Source organism: Dama dama, chromosome 24, assembly GCF_033118175.1.
Source record: "Dama dama isolate Ldn47 chromosome 24, ASM3311817v1, whole genome shotgun sequence".
NCBI lineage: Eukaryota > Metazoa > Chordata > Mammalia > Artiodactyla > Cervidae > Dama > Dama dama.
The window spans coordinates 19,368,392-19,388,740 of NC_083704.1; the positions used below are offsets into that span (position 1 = coordinate 19,368,392).

Here is a 20,349-nt window from a genome sequence, read left to right on the forward strand (position 1 = left end):
TTTTAGCGTTCAATAAATGTTTAATTAGTGGATCTGATAGATTTAACCATCTTGAAAAGTAAACGGGCCTTCTTGACAATGTCGCCTTGATCAGCATTCCTGTCCGAAGTGCAAAAACAATCTGGGCATTTATTTCTTTGCCTAAAAGGTGATTCACAGGCACATATTTTAGTGAAGGGACGCTGTACCTTCCTTCAGCTTCCATGGAGTCACTGCTGGGTGTGCCAACGGTCTGATATCATGACAAGCAATACTTTCTCTGTTAAACCAGCTGGAGACCCTTTTGGTTTCTAGGAACACAGCCTGAAATTTAGGACCATTTGTCCTCTGCAGTTTCACAAAATGGATTAATTTACGTCAAACTCAAGTGGCTGGCTCTGGAAGGAAAATGTGTAAGAAGATAATCAAGGATTTTTTATGAATGTATGACCCAAGTTCAATTGTTAAACATCATTTTTACAAAATCATTTCACCAACTCCTCAGGTATTTTGATGCTTGTATTTCTTGTTGGTTTAATGATAATATTTGTCTTCATTTCAGAGAAGCTATTCATCTCATATTTTTGGTGAGACAATTGGAACAATTTCTATTTGGGGGGGGGATAAGCAAATAAAAATTCAGAGCAATTTGTTAAATTCAACTAATTTGTCTGAGTGCTAGTTACCCAGTAGTTCTTCAGTACACTTAAATGTAATGCAAAAAATAGCTTGCTGCATTGTTGCAAAATTTTACATTTCCTTTACTAACATGTGTTTGCTTAAAGTATTACTAGGGATTTTAAATATTAATTATAAATTTAGATTAAGATATCTAAATTATAGACAAATGCTTCAATTATTTCGTCATCTAAAAAGAGAAATATGAATATAAGAGAGTTTTTATCCTTTAGATGTTCTAATGGTGTAAATATTTCTTAATCAGTTTTAACGGTGTGCCTTGTTCAGCAAAACAAAAAGCAAAAACTGAACACAGAAAAAGGAAACCTCTGTTAAAAAATTAATATTTATTAGTCATCTGATTTTACATGTATGACTTTAATCAACTGCATATTCTTTAACTCCATATATGAAGATTAAAATTGGGGACCAGTACCTGAAAAATGACATCGATACCTTTAAGTTTATGTTAGAAACACTGCTTTGATGAAGTATCTTTTTCTGCTCAATCTGTTCAAATTACGACCAGATCATTAACCACAACCATCCTCTACTCTTAATTCTACAGAACTACTAGCAAAGACACAAATGAGAAAGTCATTGTAGACAATGGATCTCACTGTACATCATTTGAGTCTTCGGACTTTTTCCACTGCAGGGGCCCACCACAGCTATGGTGATAGACAGCAGTTAACATTTATCACTGGTATATAATAAAATATCATTAAGACAGGGGGAAAACTGAATTTTTAAAGAACATGTTGGCCCTGAATCATTAGCTGTGCCTAAAACTGCACAAGCTACTCCACAATTGAATGAGAGGGTTTCCTGCCCTACCTATGTATAAAGACCTATTGTTTGCATGCATTAATTACAAGGATAAAAGCCTCAAGATAACTTTCACTGTTGCTTTTGGTACTCTCTCCATTGTTTTGGAGGAAAAATAACCATCTAACAATAGACTAGAGAAAGTGAACCGATCATAATTGGTTCAACTTTGACAAACACCAAACCTGCCGATTACAATGGAGACATTTCCAAGGGAAAAGAAGACCCAAATCTATTCAGACGAATTAGAAAATTTTTTGAAGAATAGAAAATGAATTTTAAAAAATTCGAAGCTGCCTAATGTATAGCTCTTTCCATAAACAACGAACTTGGATTTCTCAAATAAGTAATACCCTAGAAATGAACTTAGAATGAAAGAAAAAGCCTCGCCCCCCAATATGTTGATCCTTAGTAGCAAAGTGGAACCAGTTAAAAATGGAATCTGTAAGAATTAACCTAGTTGACAGGGCTGTGGAGTTAGTCTATGTCTATCAGTCATATTTGTTCAGTTAGGGACTCCTAAGGACTTGTTGAATTGCAGGCTAGGCGCCTATCCTAACGAGAGTTCGCAGCCTTCGCGAGCGGGGAAAGCCGGCGGCTCGGCCGGGTACTTCATTCCCAGATTCAAGATGAACAGCCGGCAGGGATGCGAGATCCACGATCCGGACCGTGGGGGGCTCTGGGGTGATGTGCGGCTCGGCTGCGAGCCAAGTCCTGCAGAGAGCTTGGGGCCCAGACCGCAACGACAGCGGAAGCACGAACGCGCCGGGGTCCCCTGACCGGGAGCAGGGCGGCGGCGCCCGGCAGAGTCCAGAGCGGGTGGGCCTAGACCTCAGCTCCGGCATCGCCGCCGACGCCCCGGGCCTGAAGTTTCACCCTCCCGGGACGCGTGCCGCCTGCCCCTGAGGGCCGGGGTCCCGATGCCGCCTCCCGCGGGTAGCCGGCAGCGCGCAGCCAGCACCGCGTCTGTTCTTTTGGCCCGGGGCATGCGCGAGGCCGGGGCGTCGGGCTCGGGACAGTGGAGAATACCGGTGTCGCCCTCCCTCCAGCCCACCCCGGCTCGCGGAGACCCGCGCCTCCCTGACTTGGACTACCGCGCCCTGGGGGTCTGCCCTCCAGTCCCGCGCGGCGGGGCAGCGCCGGCCTCAACCTGGGAGAGCGCCCGCAGAGCGCGCGGGCGCCCCACCCCTGCCCCGGGCTGGCGGACGGCGGCGGCGGCGGCTGCGGCGGCAGCGGGCGGCTCCTCGGCGCGGGGACTACTTTCCGCCGCCCGCCCGCGGCCCGCCCCTTGTCCTCGCGCGGCGGAACGCTCCGCGCTGCGCCGCTGGCGGCAGGATACAGTGAATCCTGCGCGACTTATAAGAGCTCCTTGTGCGGCGCCATTTTAAGCCTCTCGGTCTGTGGCAGCCGCGCTAGCCCGGCCCCGGGACCGAAGAGCGAGGGGGAGGCGGAGACGGAGCAAGGTTCGAGGAGCCGCTCCGGTCCCGTCGAGCAGCCAACGCAGGCCGAGGACGGTCCGACTCCCGCCGCGGGAGGAGCCTGTTCCCCTGAGGTGCTTGGGCGCTCCTTTCCTTACCCGTCTGGGGCTGCTCCGGTTCCCGCTTCGGAGCCAAACTTCGTCGCGGGCGCGCGGTCCCGGCGGCGGCTGGGAGACGACCCGGCGCAGCCCGAGGCCCCGGGGTGGGGAGCGGGGGCCGGTGTGGGCTGGGGGCGCCGGGGAGGTGGCAGAGGCGGACCGCGCCCGGGGGGCGGAGGGCGGCGGCCGGGCCCGGTTCCGGTCGTGCGGCTTCTTGGGGGCCCCGGGGGTGCCGCTCTCGGGGAGGGGGCGCCGCGAGGGCGCGTCCGGGAGGTCGGGTGGCCAGCGGGGTGGGCGGGTGGGTGGAGGGGGCTGTGGTTTCCGTCCCGGGCTCAGGCCGCGGCTGAGTTTGGGGGAGGGACCCTGCGCCTCGGGATGCGCCGGGGCCGGGGTGGGGGGCGGGGTGGGGACGGGGGACTCCGCCTTCACGGCCTCCGCGGGGAGTTGGGGTGCGGGCGCTGGGCCTGGGACGCCACGTGAGGTCCTATCTCCAGGTTCCTTTTTTCGTGCTTAAGGATGATTTTTTTGAGGGTTAATAAGAGGTTAGTGATTTTTAATGGCCTGCTGGTGTGAGTGCGCTCGTTTAAATCGGAGCAACTTTAAACCTTAGAGGATCCAAACTGTTAGTGCAGACTGTGCGATGCGCCAGGAGGATTTGCACAGATAAAAATCCATATCTTGCATCTATATTGTCTTGTACGGTGCAGGTGAGTGAAAGCGGGCGTGCAAGGGAGGTCCTGGGAAAAATAAGGGCGAGGGCGGCTGGCTTACTGTCTCTTATCAAGTGACCCAGAGGACTCGGCCTGAGACTGCTTCGATACTTGTGTTCCTGGAGATTCTTTATTCAAATAGTTTCACGGCAACTAAACTTGATTTTGAGAGCACTTTTCAGCGGGGTGAATTTTCCCCTCGCTACGAAATGGCCCGCAGGAAATTCGAGCGTTGCAACTTCGTTCCGTGTTTTGTCTGGAGAGGGGACTTAGAACTGAGACTTTCGAAGTTCGCTTTTCACAGCCTTCTCCTGAGTCCACTAAACTTGCAAGCTTTGCCAGATGGGGTGTAGTTGTTTGCTTCGGTTTCTTTTCGGTGTTGGAGGGAGCATTGTCTCCTACTTTGTATCCTCCAGACATCTGTGGTCTCCCCCCACCCCCACCCCGGGTTTGTGAGTGGTGAATGAAGGGAGACTGGTCTGCTGGTATGCAGAGGTCGGCAAAAGGAAATCGAGGAGTGGTTTTAGTGAAACGAGAGCTTTGTGTCGTGAATAGTGGTGGCTTAGACTAGACAGCAGCTTGAAGAGACGGCTCGCCTTTGATAAAATCTGGGCTGCTGTTTTTCAGATGGCTAAGTTATAAAGTATTTTGTCTGGAACTTAGGAAGCCGTTTCATTCTGTCTCGGTGTACATTCAGTACCTTTGGCTATCTTCCTGTTAACGTGTTGTCTTAAGAGATACTGGACATAGCTTGAAAAAAAATTTTTTTTTAATGTTTCTGTTTAATGTCTGCTTAGATTAGTGACAAACTTTTGTTTGGGAGGCATTTTTTTCGGTCTGAACTGAGGCGGCTGCTACATTTATTTTTACATTTAAGCACACAAATCTCTGGGTTTTAAAAAAAAGGTGCCATTAATGTTTGCGAATATCTTTTCACAAAATGTGATTAATTTGCGTCCAGTATTCATTATTTTGACCTAGTCTTTGTTCTGAAGGCCATGTACAAGGCCCTAAAGTGATTGCAACAGTAACTTGAAAAACTTCCAGGAGACTATTCTATAGGATTAAAGGAATGCTGAGACTATTCAAGTCTGAAGTCCTTGAGGGGGAAATTGAAAAACTGTGCCACAAAGTTTAGTATAGCATGTAACTTAGAGTCCTTGCAGAGTTCTAGGCTTGAGATTTCCCCAGAAGCCAGAGCAGTCATTTAAAATTGCTTTCAAGAAAAACCAAATGTTAAAAAGTGCCTAAAAAAAGTAAAACATTTAGTAGTGTTCAAGTGTCAGTAAGTATCCAGAAGTTTTATTTCTTTGGAAGCATATCCTTTACCAAGATAATTATGTAGATAATTACATAGATTCCAATATTAAAACCAAATTGAGCTTCTTACTGTTACTAGTGATAAATGGAATAAAATTATCCATATAAATGAAGTTGTATATTTTTCTTTACATATACAGTTCCCTCCCCCACTTCCCATATAGGGAGAGAAAACTTGAAGTAGGCTAATTTCTCTGAGTGTTTTGCAATTTGGTTCTTGGGAAAGCTATCTGCAGACAGCCTGTTTCGTTGTTGGGAGGAGTGGAAAGATGGGAGGAGTGGAAAGAGGAGCATAAGTATTGTTGAAACTAGGGGCACGGAGAATTCAAAAATTTGAATCTCACTGTTTTATACTTGTAAGTAGCAGTGAAATTAAAATCCCAGAAATAGGTGGTTTGTAGTATCTTCAGCCACATGAAACTTTTGTGTTATTGAAATGAAACAATACAGCATCCAGTTATAATGAGATTTTGTTTCTCTTTTATGGTTTACTCGTTGCTGATAATAACTGCAGAGGAGTAGGTGGTAAATTTTAAGTATGTACTTTGAGCTTGGTTGGAAGCGTGCTTGATTGCCAGCCCAGGGCAGAAAGGATGAATGCTTTTAGAGCAGGACAAACTTGTAATAAAAAGTATTAACAACTCTTTCGTGCTGCGTGTTGACTTGTGACTTTGGTTGTGAAAACACTAGTTGTATTGACTTGGTTGTATTCTTGTAGCTCTCTTTTTGTTGGGATTACGATATCTTTTGTTGAAACAGTTTGAGTAAAAACATTTTTATATCTTGAAAGTAAGTAGTATAACATAGACTAGTAGCTACTTCTGGTTAGTCCGGAGCTTGTATCTCTTGCCTCTTGGACCCGCATTGAGAGAAGACTGAGCTGCAGAATCAGTCCTCCTCCTTTAACAGACTATTGTTTATGTAATACTCTTCTAATTGTGTCTTGATAGATAACTAGGCTAATGGGCTAAAATAAATATATACTTTGTAAGTTCCAGGAAAGGAAAATATGTGATTTATATTGCTTGAAAATGAGTAGAAGTTACTTTGTGTAGTTCTTGATCACTTAAACTCTGGAGAAAGTTCTTTATTTCCTCTCTTTACTTAAGAATGCTGCTTTTGTGTTGTATGCAAGTCTGAGCTTGACCAGGTTTGAAATCTAGATACTTCTGTTGAGGCCTGAACCCTGTATCCCTGAAGCATGTATTTAAATCTGCTCCCTAAGGAAAAAGAAGCTTTTATAAGAGAATCAGTCATGTTAGGAACCCTTTTTAGAGATTAACTATCTTGCTAATTGTGAACATCTTTTCTTTTAGAGGATATTATTCTCCAGCCTGAAAGTCCCCTCACACCCCTGCAGCTGAGGACAGCAGCGCCAGGGCATGTTTTCATTGCATGCCTTGGTCACACTGAGTGCCCTCCAGTGGATGTAATGTAGTGCTGGTGGTATTTTCCCCCCATAAAATTTGTGTGAAATGTTTTTATGAATAGTTTTGATGTGAAAGCATCAGTCTAGAGAACTTTTGAATTCGAGAATAGGATGTTCATACTATTTTTGCAAGTTAAAAGATTGGCTTTAGAACATGTCATCTCAGCCATTATTTTGCAGGAGAGAGGTCAAAGTTAAATCAGGAGTTAAATTCTGTCACTTTTTGTAGGAAGTTCTGCTAAAATATAATTATAAACCAAGAACTTAGTATACTAACTTTTGAGGTAAACCATCCTAGTATCTGGGCTTCCCTGATGGCTCAAATGGTAAAGAATCCACCTGTGATGCAGGAGACCCAGGTTCAGTCCCTGGGTTGGAAAGATATCGTGTAGAAGAGAATGGCTATCCACTCCAGTGCTCTTGCCTGGAGAATCCCATGGACCGAGGAGCCTGGCGCGCTACAACCCATAGGGTCAGAAAGAGTCAGACATGACTGAGCGACCACACTTACACCTAGATACTAAAATCGAGCCATATTAATGAATTCTAGAAACTAAGATTCTCAGATAAAGTTAACAAAAATGAATTATCAATTTGTCTAAAATCAATAAAACTGAAGTAAGGCTTCAACTTGGTTATATTTTCAAGGAATATTATGTCTGTGTTAAGAACTGGTTATCAACAAAGCTGGTCGAGTCAACTTATGTGAACTCCAGAGTATAATGCCTAGTGACTACAGGCATTTGTGTAGAGTATACATTTGTATAGTGCTTTGATGCATTGTTCCCATATTTTGACCTGAAAATTCTTCAATAAAAACTTTTTCCACACTCCTATGTTACGGTTCTTGCTATTTCTGTTAGTAGCATTATTTTATAAAAATGCTTATTTCAGATCAGATTCTGATTAATAATAGGAATAAAACCCATTTAAAAATAGCTTTTAGAATTCAAATGGTCATTTTTATGGAAAATGCTCAGCTTAGAAAAAGTGTTTTTACCTTTGTATGTTTTTCGTAAATAGGTGGTTGAAATGAAGTTTACAAGTTGATTGAGTAGGGAGGGAAAGTGATCATATCACTTAACTGCTCCATTTTGCTATGAAATTTAGTATAATTTTGTGGAAACATTGATCATGATTTTTGACTATTTAAGAAATGTATTATTGTTATATCTTTTTGAAAACATAAGGCAAGAATGCCTCAGCTGTTTTATATTTCAGAATGGGTTGTGATCCTTCATAAAGGATCATGTATGGAATAAGTAATGTCCAAGTCCATAACTACAATTTTCATCATTTACTGCCTCAAGGTCAAATAGCTTGTGTTCCAGTTTCAAAGATTTTTATGAGAAGAGAGTAGATTTGAAAGTTCTCTTGAAAACTGTGTACATCTTTAAAAAAATTCTGCCTGTTAGGGACCTAATTTATCTCTTGAAATGGGCCGCTTGTCTTCATGCAACAATTTGACAAACAATATAAGTGACTAAGATCTCTGTCACAAACCATATAGGATTGATCTTGCATCCCAGTGGAAGTAGCTACTCAGTATCTCCAAGCAGGTATGGGCTCACTGGGCCCCTGTGAACTACAATGAATTAAGAGAACATATGTTCCATCTAAGCCAATCTTCAGCTGCAGCCATTGTGTGGAAAGTAGTTTAGGTTTCCACATCATCTGGATTTTTTCTTTCTTCTAAGAGAAGCAAGAAATCTGGATTAACGTGCATTCTATGATTTGCACCAATGGGTCTTGGTGGCTCGGCGGTAAAGAATCTGCCTGCGATGCAGGAGCTGCACAAGCTGTGGGTTTGATCCCTGAGTTGGGAAGATCCCCTGGAGGAGAAAATGGCAACCCACTCCATTATTCTTTATATTTCAGAATGGATCCCATAGACAGAGGAGCCTGGTTGGCTAAAGTCCATAGGGTTACAAAGAGTCGGACAGTACTGAAGCAACGTAGCACACACATGATTTGTACATGTTGGTTGGTGAAATTCATGTTTTAAGACATTTCAACACAAATTAAATACACCTATTGGCAGAATCAGCCAGTGTGTGACATCTGCAGTAAACCATTTGGAGTACAGTGTTTTTATTTATTTTTTTTAATGATGGTGATTCTATTAAGTAACTGAAGGTAGTACAATTCTGTATCTATGTCTCTATATATACATATTGACACGACTGAGCGAGTAACATTTTTACTTTCATAACTTAGTAAATAAGATTTGATAAACCATTAGGTTCATATATGGCACTTTAAGAATGCCTTGTATCAATTGACTATATAAACAGATCAGGAACTTAAAGCAGGTTCATATTACTAACTCTGAAACCTGGGAAACCTGCACTTAAGAAGTCTTAAGAATTAAGATGGATTGGATCAAGGAAAAAGAGGAGAAAGAACAAACTTGTGCATCACTTGATCATTTTAAGTATAGTTTTTAAAGTCTTTTCTTAAAAGAGGTCTTACAACTTAACTTTGAAGATGCTTAAAATGCTGGACAAATTATGGCTGTGTGTACACAATCATCAGCCGGAAGTTTTATTGATGTCTTTAAATCACATCCTGGTTTTCAGCCAGAGTCTGCATTTCTGTGGTAATCTATTTATCAGACTAGATTTAAAACTGAAAAGCAAAGTTTAGATAGTGAAAAATTAACTGAATGTTAGTTTTTGTTTTTTAAAGTAATGGCTTACTCCTATTTGGTCAGAATATATTTTAAAATTTTTTGTGAGTATAGTTGCTTTACAGTGTTGTGTTAGTTTGTTTTACCTTGGTGTGACTTAGCCACAGGTACACGTATATGCCCTCTGTTTTTGGGTTTTCTTCCCGCTTAGGTCACCACAGAGCATTAAGCAGCGCTCCCTGTGCTGTAGCGCCTGTTCTCATTAGTCACCCCTTCTATACGTAGCAGTGTTACCTGTTTTATACGTAGCAGTGCAGTCCCAAGCTCCCGGTCCATTCCATCCCCTGCGCAGAATAAATTTAGGCAGGCTGTCAAATAGATACTGGTAAAGTCTTTTGCTGCTCGGGCAAGATTCTTCATTTCCAGAGTTTGAAAAGTTGTATATTTAGTCTTTAGATTACATGTTTAAGTGGCCAACTATGTCTGTACTGAAAATACAAACCATAAGCTAACATTGGTTTTAAAAAGTATCATCTGAAAATAGTGCTGCTGACTGCAGTTGTGTTTACATGATATAGAATGCAAGCCAAACTGAGCAGTGGGCTTTGCAGAGCGCATTTGTCCCAAGGTGCGCACCCCTTGGCCTGTTCCACAATCCCCATATAACTTACAGAGCCACTGTCAAGTTTCTCTTGTAATAGTCCAGAAAATTCCGGCCTCTGATTTCTTTTGAACCTGTTGAAAAGCCCCCCGGCCCCCAGTTAGTTTGAAAAGTGTGACAGCTGGCTGGATGATGTTAAGGTGAAACTGCTTCATAGCAATGCCAGTTTGCTCCCCTATTTATTTCCATCTATTAATTTCTTCATTAATATTCCCATTGTTTTACTTGTAATTTCATAATTCTCATGTTGCTGGACTGATTTTCCTTTTAACTGATTTAACAGGTGTGTTAGTTAAAAAATCCGGGGGTTGGGGAGATATTTCTAACCTGTTAGAAGTTCATCAGCCCACGTGGCATACAGGTGATAGCTGTGCTGAGCGTGTCTTCAGTGCTGGTGGCTGGTCTGACTGGGAAGTAAGAGGTGTACACGTGCTAGGGGTGGTTGGTAAGTTTCTCTTAGTAACAGTTTTATGATAACTGAAATACTTGATATGTATTTATACATACTTTATTGTACATTATCTGTATAAAAATGTGAGAAGTTAGATTTACTGCAAAATTTCTAAAATACAATTTGAAGTTGATCTTAATGATTCTAATTTGCTTCATGGAGGGGTGGCTGTTGTAAAATCCTCCCCCGCCCCCAACCCCGAAGTATAATTCAGTGGTTTGCAGATAAGGGTATAGAGAGTGAGTGTGTCTTTGAAGTTATCTGTGTATTAGATGAGTGACACATGTATACCGGCAGGTTTCTTGGAAATAGTTCTCAATCCAGTTAACTTGGATGTTTCTAAGTGGTAACCTTTCTCTTGTGTAGAAGTGCTGAGGTAGACACTTAGTATCTTTCCTGAGCCATGGAAAGAATGTAGCAGTGTCAAGCGTGACTTTATTTTCAACAGTTCATTTAGATACAAAGTGGAAGTGGCTCAGTCCTGTCCTACTCTTTGCGACCCCATGGACTATACAGTCCATGGAATTCTCCAGGTCAGAATACTGGGTGGGTAGCCTTTCCTTTCTCCAGGGGATCTTCCCAACCCAGGAATTGAACCCAGATTTCCTGCATTGCAGGTGGATTCTTTATCAGCTGAGTCAGGAGGGAAAGTAGACAACAAATGTTACATAAGGAACATAGTAAGCTGATGTACTACTCTCTAGATCCATTCATAAATTTAGTCTTTCTGGTACTTCGCTTTATTTTAAAGTTGTTTTATTTAAAGTTCATTTAGTTGTTAAATTTATTTTTAAAATATGATATCCTCTTTTGGAAAAGCCACATGATATGAAATGATGTTTATATTGTTCCGACTTTTAGTTATAAATGTCCTCTGTGATCCATTTACACAGTAAAATTCATGTTATATATGATAGTTGTCCTCTATAGGTCACTATTTTCTGCTTTAATTCTGCTGTCATTTTTTCGTAGGTCCTAAATCAGAGTGCCAGCTAGTCTATTCCCCATGGAAGGAAAATAGGCTAGATTAAGAGATGAGAAATCTGGGAGTCATTCATAAGGCAGAGTAATGATAATTAAAATACTGAAATTAGATATTTTCTTTTGAAAGAGTACTAACATTCTTGAATCATGCTTGAAGAATGCCCTGACTGTGTGCTGAAGGGCCTTAGACTTCTCCTTATTGCCATTATACACCAGATCGTATTACATTTCTCTTCAAAGTGCAAAGATAGGAAGACTGTTTAACCTTTTCTTTGCTCCTTAAACTAACCCCCTTTCCCCCATGAGAAGCTAAGTAAGCAGGAATTCCTTCACCTTCTGTTATCAGTCTGCATGGAGGGTCCATCTTTATAATGAAGCATTATAGTCAGAGGCCAGTCCTGACACATGACTTTTGTAGGACTTATTTCCTTTAGTTATGCCTCTGTTCTGTATGTATTACCCTTATCCTCCCAGATTTGGATCTCATTGCTGTTTTGGGTCTCTGTTTCCCACATTTTATCATCTCTTGAAATCCATTCATTGTCACTCTAGAACTCATAGTCTTTAGCACATCCTTTTTATTGTCAGTCTTTTCTGGGAATGTTTACTTTTTCTTGCTCCCGCTATAACCTAGCCTCTCCCCATAATGCTACTGACCTTGCAACTCTCTCAAGTGGTAAATGTTGCCCCTTCCTGTGCACCTTTTATTGGTGAACCAGAAGGTGGAGGAAGTGTCCTCTTTGTTCATCATTGTCACTTCTTGACCATTCTTTTCCAAAAATTTCAGCTTTGACTCTCATGCCATCAAATTACCACCTACTACCCTCGTTGTCTTAGTCTTTACCAACTTTCCTGGGTCATTCCCCTGCTTCCTTGGACACTTGTCCTGGCTCACTGTCATCTTTATTTCTGTTCTAATTCTTGGTGATGCCAATATTTGTGCAGACAAGTGCTACTCAAAATGGCCCGTGTTCTGAGAACTGTTACAGTATGAATTGCAGTAAGTAGTTTGTGCCTGAAAGTAACACAACTATGTCACTAAGTTCAGTGTTTAGTTCAACTGAGGTTTTTTTTTTTTTTTGGTACCAAAAATTTTTTCATGAAAGAAGCAGTATGTTGGTTTATATAATCTGGCACAAGCTCCATATGGTATTGTGGTCTGGTACTTTGAGTAACATTGATATAGAGGATGCCTCCAGTATTCTGATCTCTTAGTTTCTTGATTTCCTCTCCTCCAATAACCTATTTTTCTGTCTGATTCAGCCACCCTAATTCCAACAGCTCTTCAGTGACACGATAACTTCAGTTTGTCAAAGCTCTTCAGTATCCCTCACCCTCACTTCTACTCAACTGAAATTTCAGATTGAATCATAATCACTTTCTTATATACTTTGTCAACAACCTTGTCCCTCCCTGACTTCATGCCCAGTAGTCTTTGGTCTCTTAGTTCATCTCTCTCTATGACTGTGTCTTTTCCCTCTCTTCTCAAACCTCCCAATACTTCCTCCTCATGTCTCCCCTGCTTTCTGTCTCACAGAGCCCGTTGAGTAACTGGAAGATTCGTGTATGCTCTCACATCTGTGGCTGTGCCATTCACCTGCTCTGTCATTATGGACAGACTGTAGTGTTCAGAGAGAAGGACAACCAGCTCATGTCTATACTAGATTGCATGCCCTCTTGCTCTCAAGAATATAACTGTCTTGCTGCCTTCTCTTGCATCCTTGGTTTTTCCTTCTGTGAGCTTGCATGGTCTTTGTCCTGTTTTTTAAAAAATCTTTTCTTCTTGTTTCCCAGTCTGCTGCTTTTTTGAATAAGACACCTTGGAACAATTGCTTGGATACACTCTCACCCCTTTTCAACTCCTACTAGTGACCATCACTTTATAAATCTCTAATCCTCATCTCACTTAACCTCTCAGTAGCACTTGGCACAATGGCTTGAGACATGTTTCGCTTGGCCTCTTCTTTCGCAGGCCACCACATCTGCTAGCAGGTTTTTTTTCCTGCCTTACTGGTGGTTCCTCCTTACTCTTCTTTGCTTTTTCTGTTATGTCTCATCTGTATATTGCAATGGCTGAAACTTTAGCACTTGGATCTCTCCTTTTTCATTGTCTAAATAGACTTGCATCTCATAGCTTTAAACAGAGTATTTAGCCTGTTTGGTGATGGCTTCCAGATTTATATCCTTAGCCTGAGTTTCTGCCCAGAACTGTAGGTCCTGATAGCCAGTGTTTCCCCCAACATTTTGGATGTCTTAAGAAGCATCTCAAATGTAATATACCTAAAACTGAGCTCCCAATTTCTCCTAAAGCTGCATGTCTTAATATGTCCTAAATGCACCTTTTTTTTTTTTAGTTACACCAAAAACCTTGCCGTTCATGACTGTCTTTCTGTCACTGTACCCTGCCTGAAAATTGTCAGTTCTCCTTCTAATATAGATGCAAAATTTAGCCATTTCTTACTATGCCGTTTCATAGCCATGCTATCCTAGGGTTACTGCAGACAACTGGTCTTCCTGCTTACATTTGTTCCCCTTAAATGTAATCTCAACACAGTGACCAGAATAATCCTTTTAAAGCAATGATCAAAAAATAAATAAATAAATAAAAATAAAGCAATGATCATAGAACTTTTTTGTTCAAAAACCTCCAGGGGCTTATGGTCTCATTTTGTAGAAGCACACACTCCTATGTGTTTAGACTATTCTCTTTATCACCTTCTTCTTTCCTCCTGTCACTCATCAAAGAACTAAAACTGAAAGGATTTAAGAGAGGAGTGGAAACCAGGAGAAGAGCTACAGCAGTCCTGCCGGTGACACAGGTGGTGACTGAGGTCAGGGTAGTAGCTCTAGGCCCCGAAGAGCTGGGTTGGAGGGATGCTTTGGAGGTACAGGCTCTGTACACCCAGTTCTTCCCTAACTTGCTGTCTCCTTTCTTGCTTTGTTTTTCTTTAGCCTTCAACACTGACTAACATAATAGATATTTTACCATTTTTTTATCCTCTTTTTTTTTTCACCTCCTAGAACATAAGCTCTAGGAAGACAGGGATTATTGTCTATTTCCTCACTTTTTGCTTTCTTCCCAATGCCTATCATCATAGTGTATACTAGTTGATTAGTGAATATGTGTTGAGTGAATGACTTTTAAATCTTTTCACCTCACTTTGGATCTTTCCCAATAGCACATAAGTATATTCCATCTTTGTAGAGATGGTTCCTTCCTGTCATTTATGGCTCCCATTAGATTGAGTTCTTCCTTGTTCACCCATTTTCACTTTACCATCGTCTTTTACTTGGTTTGTTGCACTTAATCATATTCTGAAGTAACCTGTGTTTACTTGCTTCTTATCTCCTTTCACGATCTGGTTCTGATTTGTATGCCTGGTACTCAGTGTCTGGAAATTGTAGACGCTAATAAATATTGGTTGAATAGGTGAATATTCTGGAATTGGATGACTTGTTTCTTTGCAGCTAATGCCCCTTTAGTTTCTCTACTCCCTTTCACACTCTGAAAGACATGTCCTGTGGATATGATCTTCATTTTTCATCTCCTATTTCAGCTCGTGTTTGGTTTTCATTATCAGTGAACCTCCTTTTGCTGGACTCACTATTGGACCTCCATGTTGATCAATGAAAGAGATACTTTTTACCATTAATCTTGCTGGGTCACTTTAGCATTTGGTGCGTTTTTGTTTTTGAACTTGCCTTTGGAACAGCAATATCCAGTAGAACTTTCTGTGATAATGGAAATGTTCTACATCTGTGAGGTTGATATGGTAGCCACCAGCTACATGTGACTCTTGAGCACTTGAAATGTGGTAATGTGACTGAGCTAAATTTTAATAAAAATTTAGATATAAATAGCCATGTGTGACTAATGGCTATTTTTCTCACATACTCCGAGCTCAGGAAGTATGACAGCCTAATTGCTCAATCCAAACGCCCAGGAAGCATTTTATTTTCATCCCACCGCCAACCCCCTGTGTCCACATGTTCATTATCTACATCTCTGTCTCTCTTCCTGCTCTGCAGTAGGTTCATCTGTACCATTTTTCTAGGTGCCACATACATGCGTTAAAATACAGTATTTTTTCCTTCCTGACTTGCTTCACTCTGTATGATAGACTCCTAGGTCCATTCTCTTCTCTACGAATTTCCCAACTTTTTTCCTTTTTATGGCTGAGTAATATTCTATTGTATAAATGTACCACAACTTCTTTATCCATTCATCTGTTGATGGACATTTTGGTTGTGTACATGTCCTGGCTATTGTAAATAGTGCCGCAGTGAATGTTGGGGTACATGTGTCTTTTTTATTGGAGTATAGTTGCTTTACAGTGTTGTGTTAGTTTCTCTGTACAGTGAAGTGAATCAGCTATATGTATACATATATCCCCTCTCCCCCGACTTCCCTTGAACCCCTCATCTCATCCTTCTAGGTCATCACAGAGCTAGCACCAAGCCAAGCTTCTTGTACTTTTTAGCAGATTCCCACTAGCTTGCTATTTTACAGATTTCCCTGGTGACTTAGTGGTAAAGAATCTGTTTGCCAGTGTAGGAGATGTGAGTTCAATCCCCAGTTTGGAAAGATTCCCTGGAGAAGGAAATAGCAACCCAGTCCAGTATTCTTGCTTGGGAAGTGCCTTGGACAGAGGAGCATGGTGAGCTACAGTCCAGTGGGGTCACAAAGAGACACGGCTTAGCGACTAGACAGCAACATCTGCTTTACACATGGTGCTGTATATGTGTCAGTTATAATCTCCCACTTCGTCTCACCCTCCCCTTTCATCCCTGTGTTCACACTTCCCTTCTCTTAGGTCTGCAAGTCTGTTCCTGCCTTGGAAATAGGTTCATCTGTACCATTTTTGTAGATTACACATTCATGTGTTAATGTACGGTATTGATTTTCTGACTTCACTCTGTATGACAGACTCTAGGTTCATCTACATCTCTACAAACGGCTCTATTGCATTCCTTTCAGTGGCTATGTCATATTCCACTGTATACATGCAACACATCTTCTTTCTCCATTAATCTCTCATTGGCCATATGGGTTGTTTGCATGTCCTGACTAGTGTAAATAATACTGCAGTGAACATTGGGGTACATGTGTTTTTTTGAGTTATGGTTTTTTTTAGGGTATATGCCCAGGAGTGGAATTGTTGGAGTCATATGTTGGTTCTGTTTTTTAGATTTTAAAGGAACCAGCATACTGTTCTCCATAGTGCCTGTATGTCAATTTACATTCCCACCAACAGTGCAGCACGGTTCCCTTTTCTTCACACCCTCTTCAGTGTTTGTAGACTTTTTGATGATGGCCATTCTGATTGGTGTGAGGTGAATACCTCCTTGTAGTTTTGATTTGCATTTCTCTAATAATTAGTGATGTCGAGCATCTTTCCATTCACCTCTTGGCCATCTGTATGTCTTCTTTGGAGAAATGTCTATTTAGGTCTTCTGCTCATTTTTTGATTGGGTTTTTTTTTTTTAATTTTAAAAAACTTTTTGCTAATTTTTGCCTGTGCTGGGTCTTTGTTGCTGCATGTGGATTTCTCATTTCTGTGGTTTCTCTTGTTGTGTGGGCTCTAGGGCACATAGGCTTCAATAGTTGTGGCTCTCAGGCTCTTGAGAACAGGCTCAGTAGTTGTAACACATGGGCTTACTTGCTTCATGGCATATGAGATCTTCCTGGACTGGGGATCGGACACATGTCTCTTGGATTTGCAGGCAGATTCTTTACCACTGAGCCACCAAGGAAGCCCTGTTTTTTGTTTTTTTCTTTTTTTTTAATTGAGCTACATGAACTGTTTGTGTATTTTGGAGATTAATCCCTTGTCAGGTGGCTTTGTTTGCAAATATTTTCTTCCTTTCTGAGGGTTGTCTTTTCATCTTGTTTATTAGGCGTCATCTTTAATTCCTCTCTGCAGTCAGTCCATCAGTAGAGCCTCTTTTTTCTGTCTCCAAAGTATTTCTCTAATCTAGCTACTGTTTGTGCCCAGTGCTGGTAGCCTAGCCTAAGCCACCATCTGTCACTGGACATTGCTTCACTGGTTTACCTTTTTTCTGTTACCCTTTTAGTTTTTTCATTATAGCCAAGGTCAGTTTTGAAAAACTCAAATAGGATCTTGTTATTCACCTGCTTCATAACCTTTCATGGATTTCCAGTGGCATTTAGAATAAGAAATACTTTTTTTTTTTTTTTTTTAAGGCTGGAAAGGTCTACATGGTCTGGCTACTTTGAACCTCATCTCATTGTAATCACCCTTTCCCACTATAATCAAACTACTGTGGTCTTAAAAGATAGTCCTAACGATTCTGGAGTTCTGCACATTATTTCTGATTTCTGAAATGTTCCTGCTCTGCTCCTTATATGCTGGCTCTTTTCCATCTTTAGGTCTCAGCTTGAAGGTTCCCACGGAAGCTTGGGGCTACTCTTTAAGTAAGGCCATCACTTGTCCTAGTGTCATTTCTACTACCTTCTCTCATTTGTTTCTTACACACTTAACCACTCCTTATAATTGTTTATTCAGTTGTTGTCTGTGTCTCTGTGAAGAATGCAAGGGCCATGTCTGTTTTATATCACTGCTGTATCCTCAGAATCTGTTATTCTTCTTGGCATATAGCAGTTGCATAACAAATTTGTTGAATATATGAAATCTCTCCATTCATTGAATTTATGCTATTGATACTGCTGTATGCTAGAACTATTGAGGAAATGAAAGAATTATGGAAAAGATTTTTTGTGGGACAGAAAATCTCTTAACCTCACAATTTGGTAAATTGAGAAGACAAAGAACATAATATACCAATTGGGCATTTGTATATAGCTCCGGGTTTTGACTCACTTATTGGTATAATTTTAGACTCGCAATAGAACAGCAGTTTAGAGTTCTTTGTATTGAGGTAACAGAGTAACATATTGAAAGTAAACACTTCCTAGCTTACTCTTTTATATAATATTCTCTCCTTCCTAAATGTATGAAAACCTCATAATTAAGAGACCTAATATTATGGTAAGGCTGTTGAAGGCAGAGGAGGTCCTTCTGCTTGGGAGGGGGTGGTGGTCCCTTCTGCGTGGTGGGGGACAAAAGCTGGCTAAAGATTAAGTCAGAATGTGCTGTCTTAATGGATAGATGGTTCTCAAGGAACTGATGCTAGGGTTACTCTCTGGAGTCACGTTTATGTTTTGTTTTTTTTCGGTTTGTTTTTTAGCTTGGGTTACTGTTACACACAGAGTTGAATCACATAGTTTGTCTACACCTGTAGCCCTTTGCTCTGGGAGTAGCAGCATTAGCAACATATATGGCACTTAAACAGTGATAGAGTGCAGCAGTCCTTTCCAGCCCAACTGATAGAAAACCATGGGGATGGAGCCAGGTAGTCTGTGTTGTTTAAAGTTCCAGGTTAAAAAAAATAAAGTTCCAGGTTAGAACCTTTGGAAGGACCAGTTTAAACGGTTCTGCAAGCAAAATTGGAGATCTTTTTGGTTAAAAAAAACAATTTTAAGGGGGGAAATTGGATGAAGGCAGTCTAAAGGTACAGACTTCCAGTTACAAATAAGTGCTGGGGATGTAACATACGACATGATTAACTCTGCTGTATGTTATATGTGGAAGTTGTTAGAGTAAATCCTAAGTTCTCATCACTAGAAGAAATTTTTTTTCTATTTTATATCTATATATGAGGTGATGGATGTTTGCTAAATATACTATACTGTAATAATCCTTTCATGATATATGTAAATGAAATCATACTATGTATCTTACACAGTATGAGTTATATCTCAATAAAACTAGAAGAAAAAATCAGAAACTTTGGGAGAAAATATAAAAATAGCTGTTTGAGGGTACCAGAGAATGATCAAAAGAAAACAGAATTTTGAGGAGATGTGACCCATGAAAGAAGGGACATGCTCACTTGGTGACATCCATATTTGTAAGGCTTCCCTAGTGAGAACTATGACCAGCGTTTCTGGTGTGATCTAGAACTCATGTAGTATCAGACGATGGAGCTTAGGGTTGCCAGGATGGCTGGAAATTGAGGGTAGGAGATAGGTAGATTCAGAGTGGAGGGGGTCCCAGAGGGAAGCTTCAGAATCTGTGTGTAAACTCCTTTCAAATCCTTGGCTGACCAAGGAAATTGGTTCCAAGGAAACTCATGTTAACGCAGTACATGAACACTGAGAAGTATGAGCAGAGATTTCAGCTCCCATCCTCACTGTGAAGAAGAGTTTGGAGTTTGAATCCTACCAAATTAGGGGGTCTTGGTAAACACTTCATGCTTTTCATTTGAAACCAGAGAACAGTCACACTTTAGGAGTAAAGATGTTTCCCAGGATTAAGGTAATTCACCATAAGTCTAAGGGTAAAATCTGAGATAGATCGCTTCTAATAATGTGTGAAACCAAGCTCCATAAAATTAAGATGATTTAACTGCCTTAAAGAATGTTTAAAAGAAAACTCCAGAAACCAGAGTTTCCACAATATATCCAATACACAATATCAGATATATAATATACAATCAGTAGTTACTAGACATGTGAAAAATTAAGGGAAAAAAGTCACCCAAGATCAAGAGGGGAAAAAAAATGCTGAAATAAACCAGATATTAGAATTTGCAGACAAAAATAAGACGAGGAATAAGACCAACATATAATAACAGCTATAAATAAAAATTTTTTTAAAGACTGTCAAACTGGGTTAGAAAAGGACAGTATCCAACTTCATATTCAGTATATGTTGTTGTTCAGTCGCCAAGTTGTGCCTGACTCTTTGTGACTCCATGAACTGCAGCACAGTTCATAGTGAAGGCTTCCCTGTCCTTCACTATCTCCCTGAGTTTGCTCAAAGTCAAGCCCATTAAGTCAGTGATGCCATCCCACCATCTCAGTCTCTATTGCCCCCTTCTGTTGCCCTCAGTCTGTCCCAGAATCAGGGTCCCCTCTGATGGCTTGGTTCTTGCCAAAGTATTGGAGCTTCAGCATTGTTCCTTCCAATGAATATTCAATATATGAGGCAATTAAAAGAGTCAAAAGGTAAAAGAATTAGCAAAAATATATCAAACAATATATAAAAAACAGAAGTTACAGTATTTGTATCAAAGTCAGT

The 20,349-nt window shown here is 41.0% G+C and overlaps 1 protein-coding gene across 6 annotated transcripts in view; it reads left to right on the forward strand.

The window, feature by feature from the left end:
• The first annotated feature begins 2,846 nt into the window (after positions 1-2,846).
• Positions 2,847-20,349, forward strand: part of CTNNB1 (catenin beta 1) — a 46,220-nt gene continuing 28,717 nt past the window's right edge. For 5 of the 6 annotated variants that reach the window (XM_061127868.1, XM_061127864.1, XM_061127862.1 and 2 more), the window contains exon 1: positions 2,847-3,037. The gene's annotated coding sequence lies outside the window, so the exon portion shown is untranslated. Of the gene's footprint in view, positions 3,038-3,632; positions 3,769-20,349 lie in introns of those variants that run through there. The other variant, XM_061127866.1, reaches the window with a different exon arrangement.